The 6,209-nt window shown below is 36.1% G+C and overlaps 1 long non-coding RNA gene across 2 annotated transcripts; it reads left to right on the top strand.

Annotated features, from left to right (window-relative positions):
* Positions 1–514: 514 nt before the first annotated feature.
* LOC311300827 lies at positions 515–3,515 on the top strand. Of its 2 annotated transcripts, XR_014629378.1 has the most exons (5): positions 515–855; positions 1,713–1,745; positions 1,892–1,950; positions 2,138–2,304; positions 2,992–3,515. It is a non-coding gene; the product is annotated as an uncharacterized lncRNA (long non-coding RNA). The 2 variants fall into 2 exon arrangements; XR_014629379.1 differs by lacking the exon at positions 515–855 and having other exon boundaries at positions 1,611–1,745.
* Positions 3,516–6,209: the final 2,694 nt, after the last annotated feature.

Here is a 6,209-nt window from a genome sequence, read left to right as displayed (position 1 = left end):
ACTGTTTCAAATTAACAAGATATAATAAGTAATCTCATGTTCACAATAGAGAAAATATGACACATTGTGATTACATTAATCCAACTGGGTTACAAACAAAGTTCAAGCAATATGTCACTTTTTATGTGTCTTTTGGGTCTGCTAATTCTGTGATCTGGTCTAATGGTACGGTGCCTCCCAAACCATAAATGAATGTGCATGCTCTCATTTGGATAAAATCATCTTAACAAATCTTTCAACCTACATTAATTGACCAATCATTTAATAGAAGAAGGCACAGCCTTCAGAGCATGAAATAAGCATCTGTATCAACTTCTGCCCCAGAACACCATGCCACATCTCACATGCTCCAATGCCTCCTTCACAGACTGCAGCTGAGCTTTACTTCTAAAAGGAAAAATGAATGAATATCTGACAAACAGCACAAACAGATTTGATTGAATTGTTTCACTGTTTGACATCTTGCTAAAGTAACAGCAGCTAAAAATTACCAGCATTTCACAATAATTAACAGTATTATTTTACAGTAACTTGTTGTAATTAAGTTTCCCTGTAATATCCCAATGAATACCTGTAAAAACAACAGTATCCTTGGATTTTACAGCATTTAACTCTTATTTTACAGTAAAATACTGCAATCAAAAACCTGCTGTTATATCACAACAAGGTCTGTAATATCACAGCAACACAGTGGAAAAAAATAAGGATTTCACAGCATTAAACAGTATTATTACAGTGAAATATTGTATTGAAATATGCCCTGGGAAGTCACATGACATAACCGAACTGTTTTGAATTTGAACTGAAAAGGCGCGGTCGTGTCCCTCTTCTGAATTTTCGGGCTGAATGGAGAAGGTGAGCAGCATGCATGTTTGCAGCACTTACACCCATGTTATTTTAATATGATAATAATATTTACTTTCAAATAAACGTTTATCGCATGACACAGTTCACATTTTGTTAGCAAGTGCCCGGAATTGTTGAACGTTCTCTCACAGCATTTGCTAATAGTAGTAATGTTAGTAATGACGAGAGTTTAGCTATAAGTTAATTTTTCATGTCACAGCACCGTTTAGACAAATCCGGTGTTTGTAAAGTTTATAAAACCAATGATGGGACAAACATTACTATTTATGTGTGCACATTTCTGTAATTAGTCAAGGTTATCATAGATTAGCAGGGCTAACCGTTAGCTGTTTAACTTTAATAACTGATTCAAACCAAACGGTCCATGAAAAAATATTTTTCCAGCGGATATCCTAGTTAAAACATGACTGAGCTAACTGCGTTCCAGGCAACCTGTAACCCGTGTTTTTCCAACCTTATACCCGTGAAAGTGCACTGGAACGGCAGTCAAACCCGTGACTTCCCACCCGTGAACTCGTACTAGATCAATGTACTCCCAGTTACGAGTTGGAAAAACACGGGTTACAGGTTGCCTGGAACGCGGTCGTGTTCGACAACGGGAGGGTTTTAACACTAGGGTTTCCCACTTGTCCTGATATGAATGAATAATAATTGTAAAAGTTGTAAATGCACTTTACATTGAGTGAGCAATCTCAAAGTGCTACAGAAAAAAACACTATATATATACCACTATCATTTTTGAGGATAAAATTAAATTACAATGATCATAATCTGCATTCAAACTGAAATTCTTATTGTTGGTTGCATTTGTGTAATTTCTCCTTTTTCTTTTCTTTTCTTTCCAGGTCATCAGAGAGAGTTTGATGCTTGAAGTTGATGTAAGATTTTTTATTCAAATATTTAAAATGCAAAATGAGTGATTACACTATCAACATTTACCTTGCATGATTTACTACCTCTGACCAATGAACAATATTTATCCTTTATCCTAAATCCATGCTATTGTGTGTTAACTATGTTAGAGCCATGTGCCACTGGTCAATACTGCAGAACTCCCCAGCAGCCCCTGCTTGATCATTCAAGGTAATGTTACTTTGATCTAGTATCGACATTTCTAACTCATTATTTTGTTTTCATTCTAGAAATCTACAAGACCACAATAAATAATAATAATTATAATTATAATAAGAATTACATTTGTATAACCATTTGTATCTTAAGCAGATCGCAAAGTGCTCTTAACACATAATGTTGTATCTGTTCATTTCAGGTGACATGATGAAGCCCTCTGGATGGCTTGTATCCATCGAGGGACATGTCGTGATGGGCCCACACCCTTTCTTTTTACAACGGAGTAGCTGCTTTCTTCAGCAGCTATTACGTCTTCAACCTTGAGTATCCTGCTGCTGGATCGTCGACGCTGGAGTTCATTCAAAGGTATTTTATAAAGATAACATTTAATCTTGTAATTCACATTATAGTTCAGGCTTCCAACTCAATGATTGTCTTGAGGTCTAAAATGCTGACAAACGAGGTACCTGAGGCTAGCCTGGTGAGACCATCCTGATCTCGCGAACTCATTCAATTTCGCTCTGCAGATCAGTCTGGGTTTCTACACATGTTATGCTGACAAATACCTGCCGGTCCAATCACAGCTATTTATTTTGTTTTGGGGCAGGCTATGTGATGATGATTTTGAAACGTCTATTGCGAAATGTGAATGCATTGAATGAAGTAGATTAAATTTTATTTCAAAGCAGAACTAAATGCTCTCAGGCCCTTTATTGAAAAGGATATGTTTGTCATACTTTCAACAGGGTTTGGTTTTAATTTACCAACTGGCCAATTTTGTAAAGATGCATTTCAGTGGCGGCACACGTTGATATGGCCTCTCATAGTAGAAAATCAACCCTATTTGCCTCAGGCAAACCTAACCTGAGGCACCTTGGCTAAAAATGGCTAAAAAAAATATGGTGAGAGTAAGATCTAACAAGTTTGGATTATAAATCTATTAGGGTTTGATGTGGGGAAAAAGCACAGCAAAAAGCACACCTTGATAAATGCTGTCTGCAATACATACCCTAAGTCTATTTAAAACTGAAACTATCTTTGCTTTATTAACAGGTGCTTCCTGGGCATCAATCCTGAAAGAGGCTCAAAGACCAAGAAGCGGACAACAATGAACCCTCATGTGAGCACCCTTTTGAGGAAACTTATTGACTTTGAGTGGGCATCATAGTTTTTTTTTTGCAGCGGTAGTTGTCAGGCTCAGTTTTGAGTAGCCTTGTTCTTTTTGTAATTTTTCAAGACAACTTTGCACTACAAGATTTTTACGTGTGGACTCATTATAATGTTTGAGACTGAGAGGAGCGCCTGACCCCTTTACGACATTCCTTCATCGCTCTCTTATCTTGCCATGAAGGCCTCATTCCCATCCTGTCCATTACTGTTATTGTGACACAGCTAGATGAATAGTTGAATTGTGAGACAGGTAGTTGAATTGCGAGTTTGCACAATTTCTCTGCATTTTCTGCATTTTAAGATGACTTTTATGACTAGAAAGTTGAATTTCTTGAACTCTTGAAGTTCTTGGCATCTGCTGTACATTGAAAAATATGTATTTGTTAATAAATATGCCATTGGGCTAACATTGACTTTACCTCAGAGTTGTTTGTTGGGGGGGAGGGGGTTAATTGTACAATGATTGTAAATTCACAGTAAATTATTGTAAACTTGTACATTACTTTCACAGTACACACTGTAAAATACAGGGCCTTGTTGTAACAATGTACAGCAAAAGATTGTAATTCCCCAGTAATGTACTGTAATATCACAGTAATTGCTGTCATTGAAGCTGTGAAGTTACAGTATACAGTTGTGCTTTTACAACAATGCATTGTAATATCACAGATATAAAATTACAGTAAATTGCTGTGAGTATATTTCACAGTATATTGCTGTAATCCTTACTGTGAAAGTCATGCAAAATTTATCCAATTATTTATTGTAAATTCACAACGAAAAATTTTGCAGTGAGGTTTTGATTTATGGAAGTGTTTCAAGGCCATAATTAAAGGAATAGGTTAACAAAAAACTAAAAATGATGTTATCATGTACTCACCCTCATGTCATTCCAAACCTTCCTGAAGATATTTTGACTTTCATTTCATTTTATACAAAATTTATTTTACAAAATTATTTGGATTCTAAAATTGCTACACTCTAAAACTGCTGGGTTGTTTCAACCCAAATTTGGGTCAAATATGGACAAACCCAGCCGTTGGGTTAACTTTTTTAATTACATTGTTTAACCCAATGGTTGGGTTTGTCCATATTTGACCCAAATTTGGGTTAAAACAACCCTGCATTTTTAGAGTGTAGAAAATCAAAGCCAAGTTGTGTTCCAAATTTGAAGTTGATATCACAAAAATGTAGGTTTTTGATTTTGTTTAGGTGCTATGCCAAAAATAATCACAGAGTGACACTCTGACACTCTGAAAAGTCAGAGAAAAGACTCTTTTCTTGATTTTTTTTTATGTGTTCTTCTGTTGCAAATGAATACATTTCTGTCAGAATATCACTTCTTTTACAAACAATATGGAATCTTGGTCTCAGAGCTTTCCAAGATGTGTATTTTGTCAAGATAAGAAAAGGTTTTGATGATAAATTTAGTAATATTTGAAACACGAGACTGCCCATTAGGGGGAGGAGCCCACTAAAAGGCTGTAAAGTACCATTTCCAAAGTAATACAATGTCCAATATCAAAACAGTTTTCACAGTATGAATTTTGAGTGTTTAAACTTTCGAATGATACCAAATGCATGATTATTACTATAATATGTAATAGGGTATTAATATATATCAATAGTATCAATATGTAATTACTAATTACTACAAAATGTAAACGGCGATAAAAAACTGCTAGTGTCCCACCACTAGGACATGGACACTGACAGTTTACAGGATAAATGTTGCATTATGAATCGACACCAAAAAAGTGTTTTCATGCCAGAAATTCCTGTTAACCTTTTTTTTTTTTTAACTGTCACTTTAGTTAATTAATTGTGACTTTGCTCTTACTGTATTGTTCGCATCCTAATTCTGTTCATAATTACTCTGTCTATTCTGTGGGGACAGCGAGTGACACCTCTTAATTTAGCATTCATAATCACTTTGTCCTTCGTCTGGAATTGAGGTGGGTTTTGTTTGAGGTCTTGGAGAAATGGGTGTTTGACTACCAGTCATTAAGACATAGGAATTTCAGGGCATATTTATTGTACACAGTAAATAACAAGCACAAAAAAGAACTGCAGAACAATAATACATTGCGATTAAGGTAATTACAATTCAGACGCTCAAACCCGAGACACATTCTCTTGTGTATACACAGATCATCTTCTACCAGAAAGGAAAGGCAACTCCGAGAGTGCAGCTGTTTCAGCTGGAGATAAACGACTCTCCATAGTCATAATTAGTTTATATATTTCTAAAAAAAAATCATAACTAAAGTGTTATGATCATTATCCTGAACATGAGAGAATGGAGAATGATTGAATTTTGGGTCCTGAGTAGGCTTCATCATTCTGGTTTCCTTCTCAGATTAAAGTGTGATATAGCCGTTCTGATGGTTGGCATTAATCCGCCCATAATGACATTGCGAAACACATCAGGGTCATAATGGGCCGGTTGAGTCCAAGCCTCCGCTTCTTGTAATGACCCAGATGTCAGAGGAAACAAATGTTATCGTCGGAGTAATAAATACCCCAGTCAATTTGCTCCTGGCCAGTAAAGAGCTTTAGGCCATTCCGAAGAATTTCCATCAGGCAGAGAGAGGAATACAGACTGATGGTGTCATTATGACAGCACTATGTCATTACCAATCAACTGATCGCCGGCAAAACAGAAACAGCCATGTTTCTGAAAATCGATCTTCCACTTGGACATGCATTATATCCTTGCTCAGTTCAGACACGCTGAGAGGACCTTTCAGGAATATTTCCTTCCATATCCAAGATTTACTCCACAGGATGCGGGATGCCCTTACAAAAAATAAGTATACTTCAAGTTAATTGGATTAAGTATACTTAAGTAAAGTTCAAGTATATTTTTAAGCATACTTTATGTAGTATGTACACTAATATCAATGTGCTAGTAGTATACTTATAAGTGTACTATCTCAAAACTTGGGACTAAATTGGGTGTCAGCACAAAATCTGAGGGAATGAGTAAAATTATGTGATATGCTCGCAATCTCTCGCCGTAATTCAAGACCTGTAACAGCAGCAATATTCATCCGAAGCAATTGAGTGAGTAAAGGGACGCAGGTTTGTGTCTCAACTCG

This window comes from Rutilus rutilus (genome assembly GCF_951802725.1).
Source record: "Rutilus rutilus genome assembly, chromosome: 12".
In the NCBI taxonomy this organism is placed as follows: domain Eukaryota; kingdom Metazoa; phylum Chordata; class Actinopteri; order Cypriniformes; family Leuciscidae; genus Rutilus; species Rutilus rutilus.
This window is presented reverse-complemented; position numbering and strand designations above follow the sequence as displayed.